The sequence below is a fragment of the Aquarana catesbeiana genome, linkage group LG06, assembly GCF_042186555.1.
Source record: "Aquarana catesbeiana isolate 2022-GZ linkage group LG06, ASM4218655v1, whole genome shotgun sequence".
NCBI classification, from domain to species: domain Eukaryota; kingdom Metazoa; phylum Chordata; class Amphibia; order Anura; family Ranidae; genus Aquarana; species Aquarana catesbeiana.
The window spans coordinates 134,107,597-134,134,264 of record NC_133329.1 but is presented as its reverse complement, the minus strand read 5'-3'; the positions used below and the strand labels follow the sequence as shown (position 1 = coordinate 134,134,264).

The 26,668-nt window shown below is 41.7% G+C and overlaps 1 long non-coding RNA gene across 1 annotated transcript in view; it reads left to right on the top strand.

Moving 5' to 3' along the window:
* LOC141148945 (uncharacterized) overlaps positions 1 to 22,852 on the top strand; it is a 135,525-nt gene extending 112,673 nt beyond the window's left edge. Inside the window, exon 3 of the long non-coding RNA XR_012245267.1 lies at positions 22,697 to 22,852. This is a non-coding gene — a long non-coding RNA (uncharacterized lncRNA). The remainder of the gene's footprint in view (positions 1 to 22,696) is intronic.
* Positions 22,853 to 26,668: the final 3,816 nt, after the last annotated feature.

The window sequence follows — 26,668 nt, the reverse complement described above, 5'->3', positions numbered from 1 at the left end:
AGACTAATCGGCCACGGTCAATAGCGGTCTTAGCGATCAAACTCAGGAGGACTGGATATCGATAATAGAAATATGAGTCGCAGCTCATCTAAAGCTGGGAGGGGGGGCCCACCAAAAACCCCAAAAGATAACCTAGCTGGGAGCAATCCCGCCAGTACTATCAAGCAATATATGGTTAAAGGGGAGAGTCCGGTGAGTTCCCATCTAGAGTCGCATAAGGCATTTCTGGCTGATAAAAAGAAGAAGGGACGAGGCGAGAGGGAGGACCTGACTCCAGACCATTCAAGAGATGAGCCACTGACCGATGACACGTTGGAAGCATCTAGAAGCTGTGAATATAGCCATGATTCACAGCCCCCCTCGAAGGGAGACCTAGCAGAAATGCTTAAAGCGCTTGAATCATCAATTAAGGCGGAGATCACTCTGTTGAGGTCTGATTTAGGTAACCTCCTGACAAGAGTGGAAGAGGCTGAGGATAAGCTTGATAGGCAAGGGCGGGAGATCTCCGGACTAAAAGAACAACTTAAAACAACTCAACAAAACCAGATAAAAGCCTGTTATAGGCTGGAAGATCAGGAAAACAGGGATCGCAGACAAAATCTGAGACTTAGAGGGATTCCAGAAAATAGGGGTGAAGATCTGAGGCAGACGGTGGCGACTATCTTTAGTCCACTCCTGGGGCTAGGAAGAGAAGACTTCCCAAAAATTGAGCGGGTACACCGGGTAGGCAGGTTAGACACCAGATGGACTGAAAGAAGCCGAGATGTAATCGTGAGGTTTAGATTTTACGAAGACAAGGAAAACATCTGGCATAAAATCAAGGGTCATGCCCCACTGCAGTTTGAGGAAGCAAGAGTTCATGTTTTCTCTGACCTAGCCAAAGGTACACTGGCAAGAAGACGACACCTAAAACCCCTATTAGAGCACATGGTGAACCAAAATATTAAATATACATGGGGATTCCCAGCCTGTCTGGTGGGCACGAGAGATGGGAGAACCGCAATACTTAGATTTCCAGGAGAATTAGATGAGTTCTGCGAGAAACTGGGGCTACAGGCGCCTCCAACATTGGACTGGTCCATGGAACGTTGGATTGAACTGAGCATGGGTTGAGGGAATTTCCCGGGGGGAGGGGATAGAGGGGAGAGGGAGTAAAAGGTCATGTAGGGTAACAAAGTTTGTTGTTAGGGTAAAATACAAATCTAGAGACGGTACGCCTAAAACTCCACCTTCAGAGGAGGAGACCAATGGTGGGCCACAATGATTGTGACCCTCAATGGTCCAAGGGTTCGTTAGGGACCAAATGGGGGGGTGGGGGGGAAGGGGGAGAACAGGGGGAGGGTACTGGGGAGGGAGGGGGGGGGAGGTACCGGAGGGGGGGTGGGGGGGGAATGGCGAGGGGGTGTTTTTGGATTAGCGGGGTAGGCTTAACCTTAACCCCAAGAAAAGGGGGAACTCTCCAGGGTCTAAAGAAAAGGGATATTCCGAGAGGCCTTAAAAGGGGCGATGGCAACAATAAAATTTACAAGTTATAATGTTAAAGGTTTAAATTCACTTAAGAAAAGACTTAATATCTTCAATGAGTTAAAATTACTGGGACCAGACGTGGTGTTCCTTCAGGAGACACATATTTCACTCCAATCGAGAGTTTTCTAGGGAATACCCGGTCTGGTTTCAAGGAGACACTATCTCAAATAGGTCACGGGGAGTAGCTATTGGCTTTGCAAAGAATACAAGGTTTGAGCTGGAGGAAAGGCTAGTAGATCCAGAGGGAAGGTTTTTGTGCCTAAGAGGTAGATTAAATGAGGAAAAATATACGCTAGTCAACATCTACGCTCCTAATAAAAATCCGTTGAAGTACCTGGCTAACATATTGGGGAAAATAATGGAGTTCAGGAGAGGGCACTTGATTTTGATGGGGGACTTTAATTTTTGCCTTAACCCGAGCATCGACAGCACGGCCCGCCCCCAGAGGAAGGACTGTACTTACTTAAAGAAGTTAAAGCAAAGGCTCTCCTTCTGGCACCTAGTGGACATCTGGAGGGTTCAACATCCATATAAAAAAGATTATACGTTTTATTCCCCTGTACACGGGTCCTATTCGCGGATTGACTGGGGCCTAATCGAGCATAGGGGTATTGATAGGGTTAAGGGATCCACGATAGGAAACATAACCTATTCAGACCATGCTCCCATGACCATAGAAGTGATGTCCGAAAGAGAACAAGCCGCAAGGGGACAGTGGAGGTTAAATGAGGAGCTGATAAGTGATGTCAAGGGGTATAACAGAATCAGACAGGAATTAGAGAACTTCTTCGAGATTAATGATACAGGAGAGACTTCGGAGGCCATATTATGGGAGGCTCATAAAGCCTATGTTAGAGGAGTGCTTATTGAAATGGGTACGAGGAGGAAAAAGAACAGACAGGAAAAAATCAAAAAATTAACTGACGAGCTCACGGAACTAGAACAAATACATAAAAAAATTTCCGGTCAGCGACCCCAAGAGATACACCATCGGATGGTCATTAAAAGATCTGAGCTAAAAACGCTACTGGAACAGGAGTCTAGAACATCACTAAATAAGATAGCCTGGGAAAGATATAGATGGGATAATAAACCCAGTAAGCTGCTAGCAAAAACGGTACAAAAGGAAAAAACTAGGAATTTTATAGAAAAAATTCAAACTAAAGAGGGACATATAGAGTATTCAACTAAGAAGGTGGTAGAAACTTTTAGAGATTATTACAAGGAGATTTATTCAGCTCCCAAGCAAGACACTCCCTCTATAAACAAGATACTAAGAAATAACAACTACATTAAAAAGGCGGCGCTCCCCAAGATATCTGAGGAAGATAGAGAACTGCTAGAAAGACCAATCTCTGAAGAAGAAATAAATAAAGCTTTGGCAGGAATGGCACTTGGGAAAAGCCCTGGCCCAGATGGCCTAACAATACTCTATTATAAAACATATAAAGAGGTCTTAGTACCAAGGCTATGTCGCTATTTAAATGGGTTGGGCGATAGATTTGAGATGAGCAGAGACGCATTGAAGGCATCTATCACAACAATATTGAAAGAAGGGAAAGATAAATTACTGTGCTCGAGCTACCGCCCAATCTCCCTCCTGAATAACGATACAAAAATCCTCGCAAAAGTCTTGGCAGAAAGACTGAAGGAATTTATGAACCTCTTAGTTGATCCAGACCAGGCGGGGTTTGTCCCTAATAGGGAGGGAAAGGATAATGGGATTAGAGCCCTTCTCCTGACCGGGAAAATGAGGGAAGATGGACCCCCAGGACTACTCCTGTCTATTGATGCCGAAAAGGCCTTCGACAGGGTAGACTGGGGGTTCATGTTTCAGACTCTAGAGGCAGTGGGTCTGGGCCCTAAAATGATCAGTAAGATAAAGTCCCTATACCATCATCCAACCGCGGTAATTAAAGTCAATGGCACTGCTTCTCAACCCTTTGAGATGGAGAGGGGCACGAGACAGGGCTGCCCCCTGTCGCCGCTTCTCTTTGTCTTAGCCATGGAACCCTTTTTGGCCTCAATTCGAAGAGACCCTGATATTCGAGGAGTTGTGGTAGATGGCGAGGAGCACAAAGTCGCAGCATACGCGGACGATGTGCTATTTTTTATAACCGACCCCACCACGACGATGCCAAACATATTAAAAGCAATAAGGAAATACGGAGAGGTATCCAACTTTCAAATAAATATGAATAAATCAGAAATATTAAATATAAATATAAGTATTTCAGGGATAGAAACTCTAAAAAAAGAATTTAGTTTTAAATGGACCAAAGAACTAAAATATCTGGGTATTAAACTAACTAATTCAATCAAGAAGACGTTTAACACCAACTATATGCCCCTACTAGACTCAGTAAGATCAGAATGTAATAGACTTTATTGCAAAGCCCTGTCCTGGATCGGTCGCATCAACGTCATTAAAATGGTTTTATTACCCAAGATTACGTACCTCTTTCAGATTCTACCAGTCCCACTGCCTCAGTACTATCTGAAGATGCTTAGGAAAATTCTCATGACCTTTATCTGGAAAAAGAAAAAACCGCGAGTCTCATTTCAGACATTAAAACTAAGAAAATTGGATGGGGGCCTGGCTGTCCCCGATGTGCAGTTGTATTACAAGGCCGTAGTGCTATCTAGGATTGTAGAATGGGTGACAAGAAGTAAACGGAAAAAATGGGTGAAATTAGAAGCAGATTTAAGTAAAACACAATTAGGCACTATAGTTTGGAACCCCCCACACTTTAGATCACTGGCAGATAGTACACACATAATAACTAGAAATGTCTTCAAAATTTGGGACGGGGTCTACAAGAAGGTGAATGGGAAGTATAATTCACCCTTGATCACTTTAATAGACACATTGTTCACACCAGGAATGGAGAGTATAGGAGGAAAGGAAGCACTTTGGGGGAAAACACAATTGAGAGAAGTCACGAACGAAGGTAAAATCTTGTCTCTCCAACAGCTCACACACGGTAGGATCCCACGGGGCTTGGATAGATGGCGATATCTCCAATTAAAACATTTTCTGAAAAGGCTCCCGCAGCCAATTAGGTCGGGAGAGCAACTAACAGATTTTTAAAAATTGTGTGATAAGGAGGCGCCAAGAAATATAGTCTCCCAGATTTATAAAATCCTGTTGGCTTCAGAAAAATTGGAGTCACCGCCATATATAGTTGAATGATTTATTTATAATCTTTGATGAACACAATTGAGTGTCTCCGTGTGTCTTCCACCTCACCACCGTGTTCAGTGAATCACACCCTCCAGAAATGCACTCACCGATTTATATATCCAGCACTCTCATGCAAGGCAATAAACGCTTATTTTACCACACTCCACGGTAAATAAATCATTCGATGTCCATGGTGATTGTTATTCAATAGATCCACATGAAAGAAAATATAAAGTGCTCCAATAGTGTGAACCAGCAAACAAATTTTATTAAAACCACTGCAATCCTCTCATAATACACTCACATTCTTAAAAGATTAAAACAGCAGAAACTGTGTGCAATTCACATCAATCTTCAAACTTTGTGGAGTGCATTTCTGGAGGGTGTGATTCACTGAACACGGTGGTGAGGTGGAAGACACACGGAGACACTCAATTATGTTCAAAGATTATAAACTTTTTTTGGGACACTTGATTTATATTTCGTCACCAATTATATTTTGTCACCAACAGTTCTTTTTTGAGCTGATTTATTGGGAATATATGGACTTTTATGTGTGGTTTGAAAAATCACAGCATGGAGTGAAGTGATTGCACATATTCTTTCACTTGAGTGTCACATATATATTTTCTTTATTTTCTTTACTGTCATTTGTTATACAATTTATAGGTTGGTAGCAACAGTATATTTCACGAGGGTGCTAAGACCACAATAAGAGGGTCACACCACTATTGTAACACTGTGGTATTTAAGATGTTTAGAGCGCCTCATATTTATCCTATGTGTCCTTAGGGGTTATTTGGTGAGCGGTTGACAGTAGTATAGATAGCAGCAGGGAGCGGAGAGAGCCTAGAGGGGGAAAGGGATGTGCTCTCCCTGCTCCGTATACACTTTTAATCATCGGACTGTATCAGGGCTTTCTGTAATTTTGCTGCGGCACCCCTGGGGACTCTTTGTGGAACCCCAGGGAGGCACAGACCCCCGGTTGAAAAACTCTGCACTAAGATATTATTTTAAAATTAAATATCTTTATTTAGCAGTAGGAAGAACAACAGTTTAAATAATTTACAAAATATTTGTAATAGTTCACTGCTCTGTGGAGACAATGGAAGGTGAAGAAAATTCTTCAGCGAACCCAAGACACCTCCCCACCAGAAAGGCTTGTGTTTGTTGTGAGAATTGTCAAGTGGGGTGGTAAAAAAGACCTGCCCAGAGTCAACATCAGCAATAGCAGCCACTATAACAGGAACACCTAGTCTCTGGCCTAAGGCAATCTTCTTCTCTATTGGGCAAAGAGAACTCCCTCAAAAGACAAGACCATAAGTCCAGGAACCTATATGCAAATAAAAAAAGAGGAGTTTGCTTTTAATCAAAGAATCTGTACTTAGTACCACGGAGTCATTAGCTTTCCCTTGAAGAGGAAAATGTTCATTAGTCTAGTATCCAGGGTAACGCCATAGTTGACCATGTCTAGATTCAAGGACAGTGAGAACTTCTGTATGTTTAAAAGACAAAGGCAAAATTCTGCAAGGTTTGTAAGGTGAGCTTTAGGCTGGTTTGCAGTTCTGAAGCTAAGGTAGCCCTGACAAACAATTCTTTAAAATAAGTGATCACTGATATGCCACTTGCTCTCAACAATACCAAAATCAGTGCTAGGACCTTGGTGAATACTTGGCCCCATTCACACCTGAGCGTAGCGTTTTCAGGCAGAAATTTGCGTGATTTTACTGCATTCTTGCCACGATTTTGCCACGTTTTTGCCACGATTTTGTTCAGGTCAAAAGGTTATCAATGTAAAAAGCAGGAAAATGCCCAAATCTGCCTAAAAAAAGTCCCAGAACTTGTTTGAGCTTCAGGTGTTTTGGAGCTTCTGGCTTCAGGAATTTTGGAGTGGAGATGTGAACCATCTCCATAGAGAATAATTGATTTTTTTAACCCTCCAGCGTTTTGTAGTTTCAGGCTTCAAACTACAAAATGCTCAGGTGTGAATGGGGCCTTACTGTCTGAGAAGAACAATCTTTTAACAGGTCTGTGCAGTGCAGTGGACTTAACCTGATTGTTGGTGTCAGTGGGAGAAGCAATAAAACCTCATTATTGGATTGGTGTCAGTGTGAGCAGTAATAAAACTCCATTGTTGGTATAAATGGGAGCAGTATAAAATACAATTTTTGGAGTCAATAGGAGAAATAATAAAACAATCCCTGTCAGTTGGTGTCAATAAGAACAATAATAAAAACACAAACTTTTGTGCCAGTGGGAACAATATTAAAACCATTTCCATACCGGGCCTATTCTGGCACTCCTCTCCTACATGTAAAAATCATAATTTGTTTGCTAGAAAATTACTCAGAACCCCTAAACATTATATATGTTCTTTTAGCAGACACCCTAGGGAATAAAATGGCGGTCATTGCAAATTTTAAGTCGCACGGTATTTGCGCAACAATTTTTAATCAATTAAAGAATAACAAAACAGTGAAGTTAGCCCAATTGTTTTGTATAATGTGAAAGATGAAGTTACACTGAGTAAATAGATACCCAACATGTCACGTTTTAAAATTGCACACACTCATGGAATGGCGCCTAACTTCAGTACTTAAAAATCTCCATAGGCGACACTTTAAAATTTTTACAGGTTACCAGTTTAGAGTTACAGAGAAGGTCTAGTGCTAGAATTATTGCTCTCGCTCTAACGCATGCGGCGATACATCACATGTGTTGTTTGAACGGCGTTTACATATGTGGGCGGGACTTACGTGTGTGTTGCTTCTGTGCGTGAGCTACCAGGGACAGGGGTGCTTAAAATTTTTTTTTTCTTTTGATTGGTTATTTTACTTTATTTTTTTTATTTTTACACTTTCACTTTTAATGATTTATTTTTTTATCACTTTTATTCCTATCACAAGATATGTAAACATTCCTTGTAATAGGAATGGTGTGTGACAGGTCCTCTTTATGGAGAGATATGGGGTCATCTCACCTCCAGGCTGGAAAGCATGAGATAAAAAAAAGTTCACGATCTCATGCTTTCCAGCCGTGATCGCGACTTTGTCTACAAGCGCGGCCTGGACGTGATGACGAAACATCGCGCCCGGGCCTCCGACGGTCATAGAGATGACTGGTGACCATCTGGTCACCAGTCATCTCTATGATCTTCATCCGGCAGTGGCCGATTCTTTCTACGGGTCCCTGATGGCATGGGAGAGCACGGAGAAGCACTGGAGGATGGCAGGAGGCGGGGATGACCCCTCCCATTGTCTGTAAAAACGATCTAGCAGCTGAACTGCCGCTATGATAATTCTTACGGTACACAGAATCGCTGGCTGAAAAAGAGGATATCTGAATGATGCCTGTAGCTGCAGGCATCATTCAGATATCCCCACTGAAAGTCAAGGATGTCATATGATGGCCTTGGGCTGGAAGTGGTTAAATCCCAAGCATTAGTGTTTAGTGGTTTTACTTACTTGAGCACACTTTCCAATGCCGCTGCCACTCTGATGCCGAAGTCAGAACTATGTTGTCTCTGTGGGGCAGCAAATCACTCTAGATTTTCTTCATTTCAAAGGGGAGTGTGCCACATGAAAGTTGGGATACTGGGTTTCTGAGTTTCAAGGTCTGCTAATGTAGGCAATTGTTACATACACTTAAAAAAGCAATGTACTACAGCAGAAAATAAATCAATGCTTTTTTTGAACTCTTACCAAGCGCACAACATGATAGTGAAAGAGATAAGCCCATGTTGAACTAAAAATCCCAGCATTCTCCCAGTACCAGTAACTCTTTCCATCTTTTTCCCTATATTTGCTATTATCATACTTAATTGTGTTATGGGAATAAAAAGATGGGATTGGAGCCACTTATGGAATGCTTGCATTGGGCACACCAGGATTTAAACAGCGCTACTCCTCAGGCATTACATATTTATGCCTATGGACTTTCTGTCTACTGACTTTCTATCTTGTAGATGCACCAGGATGTGAGAGAAAAGCTCTTAAAAGTGAAAGGAATGCCCACTTTGAAAGTTGTCAATGAATTAGGTGTCCCCATTGGAAGACTTTCCTTTTTACTGCTCTAGGGACAGCTTCAAATGTTGGATTTATCCTTACTTTGGTCTTGCTAACAATAGTCATCAGAGAAAAAAGGAGACTGTAAAAAAAAAAACATGCTAGGGGTTTGTGGACGGGGCAACATGTCCTGCATGTAAGGGTACCTTTTGCCATGAACACACTCACCAATGTCCAGAACCAGGCTGTGGTCATGTGAAATTCTAACAATAAGGCAGTTTCCCGACATAGAGATGAGCCATGTCACTGTGTACATTAATAAAAGTATAGAGTTCCTCTGGAAAGTGCTGTCCCTTGTCACTACAGACTGTTGCCTGATGTATGTTGCATTTAGGAGGGATGCTCCTGAGCCCGCACCCTTTCCACCAGTCCAGCATACCTCTGTTACTTCACTCCCAGTAACAGAATGTGGGTCCGCCCTGCACCTAGCTTTGACCTCATGTGTGCACTTGTTAACTCCTTCCTTCCTTTACCATGTTGCCAGGCTAAAGGTCTTCATAACGCGCGCTCATTCCTGGATACTATGGGAGACTGATCGCTGGGGTGAGAGTCAGAACGCCAGCCCCCTCGCTACTGACGGACCCATCACTTGCAGCAAGCACTATGCTTTCCGACTGGCAGCGATGTGCTTTGCCCTAATTCTTGATTACCCATAGAAACTGCATTATCCTCCTGCTGAACTTTGTTTTGTATCCCATGTGTGCTTTACTGACCCAAGTTCTTTTGATATGCCAAAACCAACATGCACCCCTTGAATAACTTCAGACTAGGCTCAGAACAGTTGATGCAACTTTACTGAAAAGTCTCTTTTTTTTGCGTTACAGTTCATCATAAACATTAGCATTAAAAGGTTTCTATTATCCCTAGCTGGCTGCCCAAGCATACCTCCAAAAGGTAATAGTCCATTGCTGGCTTTCTCCAAGTCTTAGCTGATCTCCAGATCCCAGATGCCTCTGATAGACTTCAAGGCACATCAGTCCTCCTCCATAGTAATCACAGCATGTCCTGCTAAGTGCGGCCTGAAAAAGCCCTGAACCCAGCCTTCGCTGGTATTTATATCACCGGTGGGTCGGCTGGATCCAAAAAACCCTGTAACAGCAGTACACACTTTACCGCCCCCACTCACCCCCACTTTGACCTGCCACTACCTAAACCAACACTTCTATAGGCAGCCTGCCTACATGCTCAAACCCCTCCTATCCAAAATTCTAAAAAAAAGGCCTTTAGATACTCTTTAAAAGGGAGGCCATGTCTCATGACAGGTACACTTTGCATTATGCAAAGCAATTCTAAAATTGAATGACTTCACTTGCTTTTAGCTAATTTAATTTTATTTTCGTTTAAGCACATCAGTCCTCCTCCATAGTAATCACAGCATGTCCTGCTAAGTGCGGCCTGAAAAAGCCCTGAACCCAGCCTTCGCTGGTATTTATATCACCGGTGGGTCGGCTGGATCCAAAAAACCCTGTAACAGCAGTACACACTTTACCGCCCCCACTCACCCCCACTTTGACCTGCCACTACCTAAACCAACACTTCTATAGGCAGCCTGCCTACATGCTCAAACCCCTCCTATCCAAAATTCTAAAAAAAAGGCCTTTAGATACTCTTTAAAAGGGAGGCCATGTCTCATGACAGGTACACTTTGCATTATGCAAAGCAATTCTAAAATTGAATGACTTCACTTGCTTTTAGCTAATTTAATTTTATTTTCGTTTAAGCTAGTAACTATAATTGCCTTGGAATTCATAATGAAAGTCATGGAAAATCATGCCGAATCTAAGTTTGTCAAGGTTTACAATGGCTTATTGTTCATCTATCAGAACAATAAAAAGATGTACAATCAGAGATTAAAGCAGAAGTCTTGAGATGTGCAGCTAGCTTGGAATTTGTCGGTAAACCTGTCTTGACCTAAATTCAGTCAACAGCATTCTCACGGGAAAATGTCCTCTTTTCATGCTTGGTAACCATGAGCGATTTTCAGCCAAAGACAGGTGACCCTGGACATTACCCAGATGTTTGATTTGAAGATTAAATTTTCTAAACCATTTAAAAATTGTTAAGGTATTCAAGCATGACCGCCCAAAAGCACGATCATCTGGGAAAAGACGGTGTAAGTGGATATGTTTAACACACAAAAATCACGGATAGCAGAAAAGGGGCTCGATCTTGAGTAAAGCTACGCAGTGCTCTAAACCACATTGCAAAGGCAGCTAATCTTTTGTGCTACTAAATTAAATGTACACCAGATGTGTAATAGTGTTCACTGGTGACCCCGTGACAAGCCATAAGCACTTATGAAATACTTCCTTCTTTTGATCACTCGGTCATCTGCGTCTAACACACTTTTTTCATTTGTGACAACCAAACAACTTAAACAATACAAGGGCAGAGCACAGAATTAATACAGGGTCCTGCAGGTGATGATGCAAGGAAAGGCAGATACTTTTTCCACACTTACTAAAGTTCAGCAGTTACATTTAAAGGAAATTAATAATAGATAAAAATCTATTTAAAATAAAATATTTTTTGTCAGGTAAATAAGCTTTAATGCATAAGAATATTAGTACTCTCATTTCTAACCAGGAGGTTAAACTCTATGCTTCTTTTTACATAGAACCAAATTACCTCTAGCTAGTGCTGATTTGCTACAAAAAAGCCTGATTACAGAGCTCAAAACCTCGAACTGAGATTGATATACAGACCTGAGAGAGTCTGTACAGGAACCTCCCTCTAACTGTTGAGACAGCAAAAAATAAATAAATTATGGGCTCCCTGCAAGGTAATGTCGTATTGTGCTAGTAGGCATTGCATGCCAGCATATTATGAAAGACTTACCTTGAAACTAAGCCCTCCAGCGGTGTGCTGTCATCGCTGACAGGGCTTCATCTGGTCTTCCACCTGGGTTTGTGGGCTTCGACTGTTTGAAGGGTCGAGCCGCGATGATGTCACTCCCGCACATTTGCACAGGAGCCACGACTGCAGCACAGCACTCTGAATGGACAGCATGCCCTCCCCTCAGAGCACAGTATGCATGCGCCGGTGATGTCACCAGCTGCAGTAGTAGTGAATGTCTCCTAAACAGTGCATGTTTACGAAATATTAATTTTACCTACAGGTACGCTTTATTATAAGCTTACCTGTAGGTAAAAGTTGCCTAAAAAAGTTTACTACTGCTTTAAACAACGGGTCATTTAGAGACTTATACCGCGTACACACGAGCGGAATGTCCGACAAAAAGAGTCAGACGTAAGCTTCTCATCATATATTCTGATCGTGTGTATGCCTCATCGGACTTTTTTTTTTGAAAATTCTGAAGGACCTAGAAATGGGACATGTTCTAAATATTTCCGATGGAACCAATTCCTATTGCGAAAACCGCTCATCTGTATGCTGTTCCGGCGGACCAAAAACAATGCATGCTCTGAAGCAAGTATGAGACGGAAGCGCTCGGTGTGGTAAAACTAGCAATCTTATTGGAGCTAGCAAATTCCTGCTAATTCTGTGATCTTTGAATGCAGCACATTCTTTTCTTCTTTATAATGCTAGAAGAATGACGTTTTTTGCTGCTCATATTCACACAAAGTTCTCACAAACTTATTTCTTCATTATTTATCCTCATCTCATGAATAATATTCTATTTTTTAAAAGCCCGATCTCCATAATAATGTTCACAATTATTTTTAATACTCATCTTTTATAATTTTTTATTTCATCAAGATTTATTTTACGATTACTTAAAAATGATTTTCTAGTGATCTCCATATAATTTGTTTTTTTGTGTGTCAAGTTACCACAATAATATTATTATCTTGTATTTTTTATCAACCTCAAGGAGGTTGGTATCCCTTGTTAATTTGACATTGTCTTTTTGAAATGTACCTGCCTACTCATAAACAAACTGTCATTTTTGAAGAAAAACACATAGGAAAGTATTTATTGAAAATAAAATATCCATTATCATCCCCCACAGCTCTTACCCTTTTGTATAACTTGACCTTCCCTCCTAGATTGTAAGCTCTAACGAGCAGGGCCCTCTGATTCCTCCTGTATTGAATTGTATTGTACTTGTACTGTCTGCCCTAATGTTGTAAAGCGCTGCGTAAACTGTCGGCGCTATATAAATCCTGTATAATAATAATAATACTAATTTATTCTGGGTAACAAAATAAAAAGGAAGTCAATGTTAGAGAAACTTTTGGAGTTTGCAAAGCCTTTTGGCCCCCAGGGCACACATCAAGTCTGTGTAAAAGAAAATTGGAAGCTTGAGGAGTCCATATAATAGGGAGCATAATCTGGTCCAGGAATCCCAGAGATCAGGACCAGCAGCAGATGACATATCTGTCCCCAGGCTGTGGTACTACACCTGCCTGCATCTTCTGTCAGACCAGACTGAACCCATGCCATCACTTTCTTGTCTTCCCTGCAGACTTCCCTGCAGCCTTCCCTGCAGCCTTCCTTGGAGGCTGTGGCTCTGGTGGCAGGAGGAGGATGGGCTTGCTCATATATGTTGCTGTTCTCAGTCAGCTGGCCCCTCAACCCCTTCTGAAGGGCATAAAGAAATTCTCTCACAGAGGAGGCTTTGGCCCTTCTCCAATTCCAGCAACCTGGTGGCTGGATAGCAGCCATAGGCCTCTTCAGTGTTGGGGGGGCTCCTGAGGAAATTGCTGGCTTCCCTAATGAGGCCCAGTGCTGCCTCCTCCATCATTGTCCCTATTCCTGGGCCTTTTGTTGGTAAGGCAGAGGGGAAGCACCTGGGATTGGGTGAGGCTCCTAGTGGGCCCAGCCACCTCCTGGCTGCCACTGGGCACAGCCTCCTCCTGGCTGCCACTGGGCACGGCCTCCTCCTGGCTGACGCTTTCCAGACCTTCCTCCTGGCTGAGCTCATCCTGTGTATAAAAAAGGGACATAGTTGTAGTTTTTGCTTCATCAATCACACACAATTTTGAGCTCATGACTTGCAAATTGAATGTTAATAAATAGAAAAGACTATCATTCTGACCCCAGCATTTTTCAAGCTGGTCACCAAAATTTTTGGCCACTACTGTCTAGTGATATGTATACATCATTTTTTGTATAAAATCATTGATTTGTAAGCAATTCTAACATCTAGTTAACATCATTAATATTAGGACAATAAATATGTCTAAGAAAGAATATTCCTGACTCCAGCTGGGCGCATCCACTTCTTCCAGGATGGAAGGGCCAGGTTGTTCCTCGTCAGCCTCTGCTGGGGTTGGGGGAACGGTGAAGGGAAGGCTGCAGGGAAGGGTGGGTCGAAAGAGATTCCCTGGCTTTAGTCTGGTCATCCAGGAACCGCAGTTTGTTGAAGTACCACAGCCTGGGGACATAAACATTCAATGATTTCTGGATCTTATTATGCTCCTTCTTATACATGTTCCTCAAGATCCCAATTTTATTGTCCAAAAACTTCACGTTTGCATAGGGGCCATGAGTCTTCACAAATTCCAGAAGTTTCTCCAGCGATGACCTCCTAGCTTGTTTATTTTAATATAAGCTGTGTTTCACCTCTCACAAATTCCTCATTTCCCTGTATCTGTTTATGAAACTGGCCATAAATTCTGGGTCCTTAAAGTGATTCATCTTTGCTGTAAGACAATACACAAAACAAAAACACTAATGTCAGCCTAAATTCTCATTATCATATCCCAATATAGGCCTCAATCTTGAAGCAGTATAGGCCACTGTGATGGGCCAAGTTCAAATTTTACCTTCATTCAGGACGCTCGCCACTTCCGTTCGTCCTTCCTCCACACACACACAGATTGGATGTACGACAAATGCATGTTATCTTGATATAGACTGCGCATTCGTGAAACTCCGCCCGCGTCACCCACCCCTGATGTTCTTTCTCAAAGATTCCCCGCCCCGTCTCTTTCGTCGCAGTGGGAGAGGAACATGGCAGAGACACACCAGGTGACTACTAACAGTAGTAACGAGGAGGAAAGCCCGTGGCTGAAACGTCCCGATCCAGGAGGAGGTTTAAGGCCTCCAATATGTCCTTTGAGGAGATGGTGGAGATGGTCCACATATTGAGGAGGGACGACTATGATGCTAAGAATGGGCTGTACCCAAACCCCAATCTGCGCAAGGCCAAAATCATGACGAAAGTGGTGAAGAGTCTGCGTCACAAATTTGGGATAAGACGATCAAAGGAGCAATTAAGAAAACGCTGGTCAGACCTAAAATTAAGAGAGCCGGATCAGTACAGAAGGATAAAGAAAGTGCTTAAAAAAGTAAGTACTTGTCATGTGTTCATGTGCTTTTCTTCACTGTTGTACAGTTATAAATGTTCGTGGGCACAGTAATCGTTCTTAGGAAACATTGTTCGTTTGCAAAAAATACAATGTTTTTAGCTGATACAGGGTTAACTACATTTTGGTCATGCTAATTTGTCTTAAATGAAGTTTAGGACATTGTTGTCTAGATGTCTTTGAAACTAGAATGAATTGCAAACTTGATTTAGTGGAATGTAAGGAGAGGACACTCAGCAGCTGTTTACACATCTGGACTCAGGAGAACTAGTGTGGGACACCAGAGCACATGTTTTAGGGTGACCCACACAGGTGCTCCAGTGGATACTTGGGGTGTCTCCATCTGTGAAACTTGTCCAAAAAAGGTAAGTATTCCAGCTTGGTTAAAAGGGAATTAATCATGTCTTCAACTTGGAACTCTGCCCAAACAGACAATTGTACACCACTTCCAAGCAATGTTTCATATTCCTATTTCTGGACTCAAATATCTGTGTGCTAAGTATACCTTTTTTGTTTCATTCTCATAGGGGAGAAAAGACTCGGAGGACACCACTCAGAGGACACCAGGGACCCCCCACATCACCGAGAATGGGAAATCAGCCCAAGCCCCCCCCCCCCGAGGATTTGGAGGAAGGAGAGGTGGAGGAAGAGGGTGAGATGGTCACCCAAACAGGTGAGTGTCTGACACCCCAGCTTCAGGTAATCTATGTATGCCTGCATATTTCTAATACATGTTTTTTTAACCAATTTTTAGGTGATGTGCTGGTTGTGGAACAGGAAGTTGAACCTTTCACTAGTGACAGTGCCCAAAGGCTCATCCACAACATCATGATGTGGAATGGGGAAATCGGCATTATTCGAAATAAACTGAATGTTATGGAACAACAAATGAAGAACATGATAGATGTGTTGGGGAGAATATAAATTTATTGCAAATCACATCCATTTTCCCATTTGTTGGACTCAACAAACAAATAGTTTTTTTACATTTTAAAAGCCAAATTTTGAAGATGCACATGGTGTGTCAACATGTGCTATCTGCCATCGGGGGATCTCAATGTACGTGTTTTGTGGGTGCAACCCCTTCCTCGTAACTCTAGTAGGTGAGAGGAAGGGGTTGCACCCACAAAACATGTCCATTGATCCCCCATGATGGGAGATAGCACATGTTGACATTACCCATTTGGACTCCCAATCTGTGTGCATCATCAAAATTTGGCTTTTACAGGGGTGACATCACCCCATCTGATGAAGGCAATATCAAGACATTTTTGACACTATAATGTCTGATATTGCCTTCAGTTTTTATATGTTGAATTTTGTAAGTTCCAGAGTTGTGTATGTTATGTTTTAAAATATTGAGAAAAAATAACAAATATTTTTCTAAAAAATGTTCTAAACGCACATGTGAATGTGCACAGAGTAAAAATTTTGAGAAACAACAATGTGTGGCTTCTTCTTTCAATGCTCAATACCAGTTTTGTAAGTAATTTTGTGTTTACCGTGATAATGGGGCTTATTTAAAAAAAAATCCACTTGGCACTACAAGTGCACTAGGAGAACCTAGGAGACAGCCAAAAAGAAAAGCAAGCAATAAAGAAATTTCAAGATTTTATCTGATCATTTTTTTAATTAATAAAAATTAGACATTGTCTGGCATTGCAATGGCCCCCCTACCCGTAAAATAATTAACATACTTCTCCCTAACTTCACGGGCGATTTGGGGAGCCAAGCCAGTATGGCCAGTATCCAGGCCCGTCAGGGAATTCTCTGTAATAAGTCCGGCCTCAGGCCCAACTGAGGCTATATAATTCTGTGAATTTTTTCTTAAATAATTGTGCAGTATGCAGCAGCATAGGATGATATGGTTGATTTTGTAGTCCGCCATATGGATTGCTGTCAGAAACAGGCAGAACCGGCTGGCCATTATCCCGAAGGTATCCTCAATGACTCTTCTCGCTCTGGCCAGCTGGTAGTTAAAAACCCTCCTCTCCGGGCTGAGGGTCCTTTGGGGGAATGGCCTCATCAGGTGCTCGACCAGACCAAAGGCTTCATCTGCAATAAAGATGAATTGGAGTCCTTCCACGTTATCTGTGTCGGTGGCAATGCCAGGCCACCAGTCTGGAGACACTGGTAAAACTCCATATGGGCGAAGACTCTTCCATCCGACATCCGGCCATTCTTCCCCACGTCCACATAGAGGAACTCATGCCGACACCACTGCCATTAACACTACACTATTAAACCCCTTATAGTTACAATAGTAAGACCCCGAATGGGGTGGTGGCACAATGTGGACATACTTCCCATCTATAGCCCCTCGACAGTTGGGAAAGTCCCAACAGTCAGCAAAATGGGAGGCCACAGTCTGCCATTCCTGTGGCGTCAAAGGAAACTGTGGAGTCAAACAAGAAAAAAAATATAAGTACTTTTGCACATAACATTGCAAGCAGATTACACAAAAAAACATTCTTGCACAACGTCAGTATAACATTTATTTTAAGGAGTATTTAAAGACAAAAATATAAGGCCCACTTATCAGATTCCTCACCCCCCTTTGATGGCCCATTGATAAAATTGTATGAGGGGGGAGGGTTTGAGATGACTTTGGGAGCCAAAAAAAAAACGCCCTCCAGCACTCTGTCTGATTTAAGGACACACATAACATTTGGACGAATTTTAGGGGGTGGGGGAGAGTTATAAATGAATTTAAGGACACACATAACATTTGGACACATTTTAGGGGGTGGGGGAGGGTTTTAAATGAATTTAAGGACACGCATAATATTTGGATACATTTTAGGGGGTGTTTCGGGGAAAGCAGTACAATGGAGCTGACAATATACATTGTTAAGGGACTAGGCTATAGGTGTATATGGGCCCAGGATCGCATGCTGGGGAGGTTAGAGAAGGCAAATATGCATGTAGGCCAAAAAATGAGCATTAAAAGCTTCCAGCATGCATGAGGATAAAGGGGACATTCACAGCATATTCCAATCATGGTAATTAGGGAATGACGAAATAAATAAAACACATTAGCAAACATTAAATACATAGAATGTGATGTTAAAGGAGAAAACTTACCTTAATATAGTCCTTCTGCAGGACCTAAATTATGGCAGAACAGGTCTCTGGAATAATGATCCCCAGAGCCTGGGGGGAGATGCCTGTAGAGAACTTGAGGTCTTGCAGTCTTCTCCCAGTCACCAAGTACCGCAAGGTGGCGACTAGCCTCTGCTCCGGAGTGATGGCTTGCCTCATGCAGGTATCCTGCCTCCTGATATAAGGGGTCAGCAAAGCCAACAGACAGTGAAAAACAGGGTCCGTTAGCCTGAGATAATTCCTGAAATCATCAGGATTATTTTCCTGGATCTCACAAAGCAAAGGCATGTGCGAGAATTGGTCATGCTGGAGTAACCAATTCATGGTCTATGAACTCCTCCTCACCCTGTTCATGGACTGGGCTTGTGTCAAAGTATAAACCCCAACACCAAGCCTCCACACAGCACAAACTCTATGATGAGTACGTACCCGCACCATGGTTTCAAAACGGTCGGCTGGTCAGAACTAACTTAACATAACGCACTAAAGAACAGCAAGGCCTGTGAAGAGCGAGCTGAAAATCAGCAATGAGCAGACCAGAATGCACTGAAAAACATATACGAACTGACTACTCACACTGAAAACCATATGCAAACCCACAAGCACAAACTGAACAGCAGTAAAACGATCTGAAAGAGCTGGAGTCTGAAAAGCGCAAATCGTCCCTAACCAAACTTTTACTAACACGAGATTAGCAGAAGGAACACAACTTCCTTTTTCTAGTCCCGTCGTACGTGCTGTACGTCACCACGTTCTTGACGATCAGACTTTGGTGTGATCGTGTGTACGCAAGACAGTTTCAGCCGAATTCCGTCGGAACTCTGTCAGAAAAACCTTCAGAGTTTATTCCAACGGGAAAACCGGTCGTGTGTACAGGGCATTAGAAGGCTAATATAGTCAGTTTTGCACGTTTTATTTGTAAAGCAAAGATTTTTACAGGATAATTTTTTTTTTATGTATAAAATATAAAATATCAGTTGAAAAACCTAATAAAACCCTAAAAAACATAAAAGTTAGAATTAACCCCAAACTACTTTAGTTTATATTTTATGTAATACTGATAAGTACTAATGTTTTGCTATGCACAAAAATGTATAAATAATACATTTGATAAATTTTGTAAACTTGTCAAATATTCTTTATTATCTTTAGTGATTAAAAGAATTGGAAGCTGTTAAAGTGAAATTCTGGCTATACACCAAACTAGCCCTAAAACTCCCCCCCCCCACCCCTTAACACCTATGCTAACTAACCTGTGTAAGAAAGATGGTCTGGTCACATTATTCGGCACCCCTGTGTGAGCCAGCATGGCTTCAGGGGAGAGGAGGGAGCTCCGACAACGGATGGGTCATTGAAACCTATGAGTGGCGTCACCATTCCAGACTTTACTAGCTGTTGTCCAAGTGCACTCCCCTCTGCCCTGCATCTGCCATTGGCTGACACAGGGGAGATCACATTAATGGATCAGTACAGCCTGAAAATAGGTGAGCATATAGATCTTTCTTACACAGGTCAGTTAGCATAGGAGTTGGGGGTCAGTTAGCATAGGAGTGGGGGGGGGGGCAGTTTTAGGGCTAGTTAGGTGTATAGCCAGAATTCCACTATGGGGCACTGCTTCTAGGGGTTAGAACAATTGCAAACAAGCATCCTAAATATCCCTTGACTCATGCACGAACATTGTATTAGTGTAACCTGCAACTCTTCGTATGAAATTATAGATCTCTTATACTGTATGAACCTGTTACAACTCAACACATAAGCATGAAAAAGTGAGCAAAATGTTGAGTCGTTTTAATAAACAATGAAATTAGGAAGGTGCATCTTCAAGGCAGCTTTAACTGTAGAATGATTTTTGGTGCATACATGGTTGGTGCATCTCAGAATCTGCTCTATGGATTTTTAAACCCTACCATCTCTGGGATTTAGAGAGAAACTATCCAGTGAGTGATAGTTAATGACAGAGATCAGAGGAGAATAGCCAAGTTAGAATTGTTCAAATGATTTCTTAACAGTGGTGTGCAAAGGCGCACCTTTGGTTGTACAACACTTTGGACCTTGAAGAGGTTGGACTACAGCAACAAAAAAAACAAGCTCGAGTTCTACTCCAGTCAGCTAAGAATAGAAAAACAAGGCTACAGTGGGCACAGGACTGGAAAAACTGAATGACTTAAAAATATTGATAAGCTTCCCAAATCCCACTGCCTGCTGCCAACATTTGGAAGGTAGGATGAGAATTTGATGTACATAGCTTGTATTAATGGATCTATTCTGCATTGTGTACACATAAGGCCCCTCAATTCCAAATCTGCATCATTTGAATGCCAAAGGATGTCTGGGTAATTATGTGGACCATGTGCAAGTAGGTCAAAAGGCAATAGAGGAAGCCAACTTTTACAAAAGGCAGTCAATTGTCCCTACTGCATAAGTTAATATATTATAACTATTTTGTTATTTACACTTACCTCCATGCTATTGTTTCCAAAATCTTTCTCTCTATAAACTCTCTCTGAAGGGCATATGTACTGCCAGTTTGTCAGTTCAGGTTCAACACGTGTCCCACTTCATCCCCAAGGTGTTCACTGGGGTTGATTTCTTCCTCACCAAACCACAGGTTTATGGACCTGGTTTTGTGCACAGGGGCATGGTCATGCAGGAATAGAAAAGCCCAGCCCCCCCCCCCCCCCAACTGTTGCCACAAGGTTGAAAGTGCACTATTGTGTCATATGTTTTTGTATGCTATGGCATTTACAGTACCCTTCATTGGAAACACCTGAACTCAATAAGTAGGGATGTTCACATACCTTCAACCTTATAAGTAGATGTGATGGTCGGATGTCCACAAACTTTTGTTTGTATTGAATTTTTTTTGGTGTTTATTGAATTAAGAATGATAAAAATACTTAGAATTAAAACTCTTAAACGTGCATTTTTTAGGAAATAAGCACTGCACATTTTCATGGTTTATACATGTTTTGGTAGTTTAGAAATGCCCTGGTCTTTTAGGGGCTCTGTCACACTTATAGGCATTATACATAAACCTTGAGCTTCCTGCAACCCAGTTTAAATACTCCATTTCAAATGAGAAGTACGACCCTTATGATCCTTATATCCATATGGAGACATAAATGAGTCTAAATCAAAACTTTGCTCTGGTATTCCCCTGCCAAGTTTTATTTTCAACTGTTCAGATTCCAAACATTGCACTGTTTATGAAGTGCATCAAGGTAAAAAAAAGTTTTGCCTTTAGAACCACTTTGGAGAGGAAAGTAGGGGAATTGGTATGGCAGAACAGGTAAGAGCATGGATGTTGGGGGAAGTGGGTGCAGTAGGTCTTGAAGAAGATGGTAGCCGTTTGTAAACAGGGCAAAAAAAGAAACAAAGTTTGGCTGGCTTAACTCATCTAAAGTTGTTTATTCAAGCATACAACTTTTAACTATACAACTTATTCTTAATTTTGTAATGAAGATGAGGAGAGGGGAAGTGGTTTTGTTGTCCAAATCAGGAGAGCACAAACAGTGAGTGTGCATTGTCACCCTAGGACAGAAAGAGCGTTACTGGCAGGATCACCAAGTAAAAACAAAAAGAAAACGAATGTAGCCACTGCATCTAATGCTAAGTAGCAATATATAAGATAGTTTTTGGGTTTAGATATGCTTTAAGTATAGGAGACACAAAGCTTAAACAAGAGATTTTTTCCAATAAGATGTAACACACAATTGGTGAAAAATCAATTGTAGTAATTTATTGTCAAAGTCCTGGCACACCTGAAATTGTTTTGTTTTGATTATAGTGGAATGTTCAGAACCTCTGTTTTTAGAGTTGTAACCCCACAAGGGAGAGTTTCCATCACTTCTTGTCCCTGTTGCAGCATGACAACAAAATTCTTTCACATTGATAAAACAGCAACTAAAAACACCTGTAAAGTTTTATTGCTGTGTTCCCATTGCAGAGAAAAAAAATGTAGATTGTGAACAGGCAGGTTCTTTATTGCAGACTAGACATGCAATGTCTCTACTGCAATAAAATACACCTGCCTGTTCGTAATCCCCTGCAGAATGTACACTAAGCTGCGCATGCAGAGCTCAGTTTACATTCCGGAACACTGTCAGTGTTACAGGATGACTGCACTGCTACACATGCATGGGAGTAATGTCATCCCATGCTGGCCAATCAAAAATGGGCTAAAGCCAGGACCCAGAAGTATCTGCTGAGAAGATGTTGGCACCAGTGAGGGACCCTGCAAGTGTCAGACTATTGGATCATAGGTGAGTATTTGAGCCTTTTGCTGTCTTAGTAATGAATTCCAGCAAATGCCGCACTTCCGCTGAAATCAATTTTCATCAGTTACAGTTCTCTATAACCCATGGCAGCCACCATCTACAGTTGCATGTCACTCATTGAGAGCATACTTCCTAAAGTCCTTTTTGCGCAACTTTCTCTTGCTCTGCTTATTGTATCACCAAATTAAACAAAAAATTTTAAGTCAGGTTATAATTCAAATTGTATTTAGAAGACATAATTGAATACTGACTTTTTATTATCAGGCTTCTGCATGAGAGATACAGCAGCTGGAGTGGGTCTGTTTAGGAACTCTTCTCCTGCCTCAAAATCATGCCTTCTACGATCATCATCATCATCCTTCTAAGATGTTTTAGTGAACTGGTCCACTACAGAAATAATTGGATAAAAATGGAAGAACTGAGCAGGTAGGTTGTGTTCCATGTATGCATTTCAAGGTTTTTTTTCATTTCTGACTACAGTATCATTAACCCCTTGCCACCTGCAATCTGTATATAAACGTTATACACACTTAAGCCTGATATACACAGCAGGCTGAACGTAAAAAAACCTGACAGATTGCTGTACTAACATCGCTCTCTCACTGTGCTATTGTGTTCTGACAAGGGGACTGCCCGCCCCCCCCCCCCCCCCCACCGCCCCAACTGCCAGAGCACACTGGTCAGCACTCACAGCCATTGGCTGCAAGCGCTGATCAGCTGCTGGTTTTCAAGCATGCTTGTTTGACAGATCGGCTTCTGTTGGACAGGAAGCTGTACACACGGGCCAAAAGTTGGACAGTTTCTACTGTAATATCTGATTTCGGCTGATATTCGGCCCATATGTACCCGGCCTTATAAATGTCCAACCTTTAAAAGCCACCAGCCAACACTTTGCACAGCTGCTGGCTCTCAATCCCGGCTGTCACTGACAGCTTGGGTCCCCACTGATGAATGGAAACCAATCTAAGTGGTTTCCAATAATGTGTGTGACATACAGTGGTCAGGGCCATGTTGCCCATGCAGCTGCCTCAGGCAGCACGTGGGGGGGGGGGGGGGTCGCTGAGGCCAGAGTGCCCATACATGTCTATATTCAGCCTCATGTATGGTCTAGGGAAAAAAAAAACATAGCAGGGTTTTTAGTAAAAAGGCAACTGAAAGCCTTATAAAGTATGACCTCTAAAAAAATATAAAAATGATCTGGATAATCAAAATTAGTTATAATAAACTAAACAAGTTATTGTCTAGTAAACCAACACTTTACAACACTGCTAAATTTGGCCTGTGCATCTAAGCATAAATGACCTCTGGTAACGGAAAGATGAAAGTGGTTGTAAAGTCAGAAGGTTTTTTACCTTACTGTATTCTATGCAGTAAGGTAAAAAAAAAAAAAAAAAAATCTGCATGCAGCTCCCCGCAAATACATACCTGAGCCCTAATCTTGATCCAGCCATATGCACAAGAGCGGAGGCTGTCTCAGTTCCCTCTCTCCTCATTGGCTCAGATACAGCAGCAGGAGCCATTAGCTTCTGCTGCTGTCAATCAGACCCAGTGACAAGGAGCGGGGGCGGGTGCCGATCCCCGTTCCTTGTGTCTTCTTGACAGAGCAGGGCTTGGGAGCAAGAGCCTCTATATAGGGGCACCCAGCGGGGGGTGAAGCCCAGAAGGCTGGCGAGGGACCCCTGCAGAGGAGGATTATGGCTATTCTGTGCAAAACTATTGCACGGAGCAGGTAAGTATAACATGTTTGTTATTTAATAGAATAAATGACAAACCTTTACAATCACTTTAACCTCCCTCGTGCTATTCCCAAGTGTGGCCCGGGGTGAATTTTCAGTACCAAAAGCAGTAACCCCGAGCCAGGCTCGGGATCGCATCGCAGGATCCAGGCAAAGTTGCTTACCTTGTCCCCAGGATCCTGCGATGTCTCCCCGCTGTGTGCGTGTGCCGTGTCTCCGCTTGATCTATCCCAGTGCCAAGCTCCGTCCCTGCAAGCGTTGCGATGCACGGGGATGGAGCACAGCACCAAATACAAAAAGTTAAAAACACATTACACATACAGTACACTGTAATCTTATAGATTACATTACTGTATCACATTATTTCACATCCCTTTTGTCCCTAGTGATTTGTCCAGTGCCCTGCATGCAGTTTTCTATTATAAATACTGTTCTTTCTGCCTGGAATTTGTCCATAGCAACCAAAAAGTGTCCCTTTACATCAAAAGCGGTTTTAGACTAGCTAGAAAACAGCCATAATAAATTAGAATCACTTGCATAATTGAGTGATAGCGATTAGTGGGGAAATTCGTCATCAAACACGGAAAGTAATGACAGCGACAATTCTGCAACTGAGCAAATATCAGTGTTTTTTATTTGATTACATTATTGAATAATTATTATTATTATATTATTATTTGTTATAATTATTTATAGTTATTTATTATATTATAATTTATGATTTCGTGTTTCAAACTTTATCATACCCAGGCAGTCTACTAGACTCTTGTTTGAAAAGATTTAAGTGTGTTATTCCTAAGAATTACAGGCCTACCATATAAAAACGACAAATTTCCATGCAAAACAATTGTACCGCTTTGAGCATCAAAAATCTGACATAATCATACCGCCAGGGAGGTTAAAGCCCAATTTAAGTGTAAACAAATAGCAATAAAAATCCAAGGAACAGGCAACAGGCTGCAGAAAAGGGCAGCTGTGTGCTCCCCTAAGCAAGTGATGCTGATTTCAGAATTTAAGTGATGGCAAGGTAGGAGGGCATGCCTGCTGCAGAGAGACCGCTGCACTCACACAGAAAGCAGTGGTCCTTCTCTGCATCCTACTACTTGACCCTTAGATTTTAGGCTGGCCTACAAACAGGAAGACAATTCAAATTACATTTTTTGATCACTGTTCAGAGGGGTAATTTACTAAAGAAACAGATACTGTTCACTTAGTAAGGTGAATAAAATTAATCTGTGTTCACTTTAGTTCTTTACTAAGCTTTGTGTGCATTATTAACTTTGCTAAGTAAACTGCCTCTATTCATTAAGAAAGTCAGCTGCAATGTTTCTGCCTATTTTTGTTTTAACTTTGGGCCCGTTCACGCTTGTGCATTGTGTCACTTGTTAATGCGTGTTGCATTAAGGCAGCCCAATCATTTTAGCGCACATTACTGTAATGCACCACAACACAAAAACATGTTATGACCCTAAAGATTAAAAAAGAATATTGCACTCTTATAAAAAAAAATATAAGAATCCCAAGGATAAAGCATCTGAGTTTTGAAATATTTTAAGTCTAATAATATAACTTTCATGACCTTTAGTGACCCACTAGAGAGGGGTCAGAGCCAAGCGCAATTGTACATTGAAATGATTTCAGCCCTTTACATAACCATATCTGAAAAAAAAAAAATTTTGATCCTCCAAGCAATGGGTGAAAGTATATCAAACAATTTACCATGAGAAAAGATACCGAGAGGAAATCAAAACCTAGAAGAAAGTCAGTCTTCTCGTGTGAACTTTGAGAAAAAAAACATAACATTTCTGAAGGAGACTATGCTCCCAGAAGATGCCCCATAATTATACCTCCTTGTCACATCTCTGTCCAAAATCTAGGGGAAAAAAATGTATTTTTTTATTTGGTCATAAGATCTCTAATGTGACTTCCAAAGCGAGTGAAAATAACTTAATCTTCTCTGTGGATTTGACTCATTCTTGGCTCCCATCGACTGACCAAATCCCTAAGCTATGGCTTGTTTGTCTCTGTCTGAGACAATGCTGGAATTTTCACTCCAAGCAAAAGCCTTCACCTCAACCCTTCCATAGGCCTTTTATTTAAAGTCATATTAAATCCATATGACCTCCCCTGTAGCATGCACAACGCAGACTACATTGCCTATTAAATCTGTCATTTCAAAGGGTAGGAGAAAGCTGCCCTTAAACGACCTTCAAGTCAGAAATCTAGATACCACTACCCATTTCAATATCCAAGGGCCATTTTCCTGCTCAGCCACTGTATTTTTTTTACTATTACTAAGACTTCAGCATCACTTTCTTCAAACCTAAAGTTTTTATTGTTAAGGACAATTTGACCACCTCTGCATTATATTTAAAGCAGAACTTAACTGTATCTGAGCACCACAAACTGAAAACACAATTTAATGCATTTTTACTATTGAAAACAATCTCACTCATCCCTCCATGGCTCCATGCTTTATTTTTTTGAGAAATTACCCCCC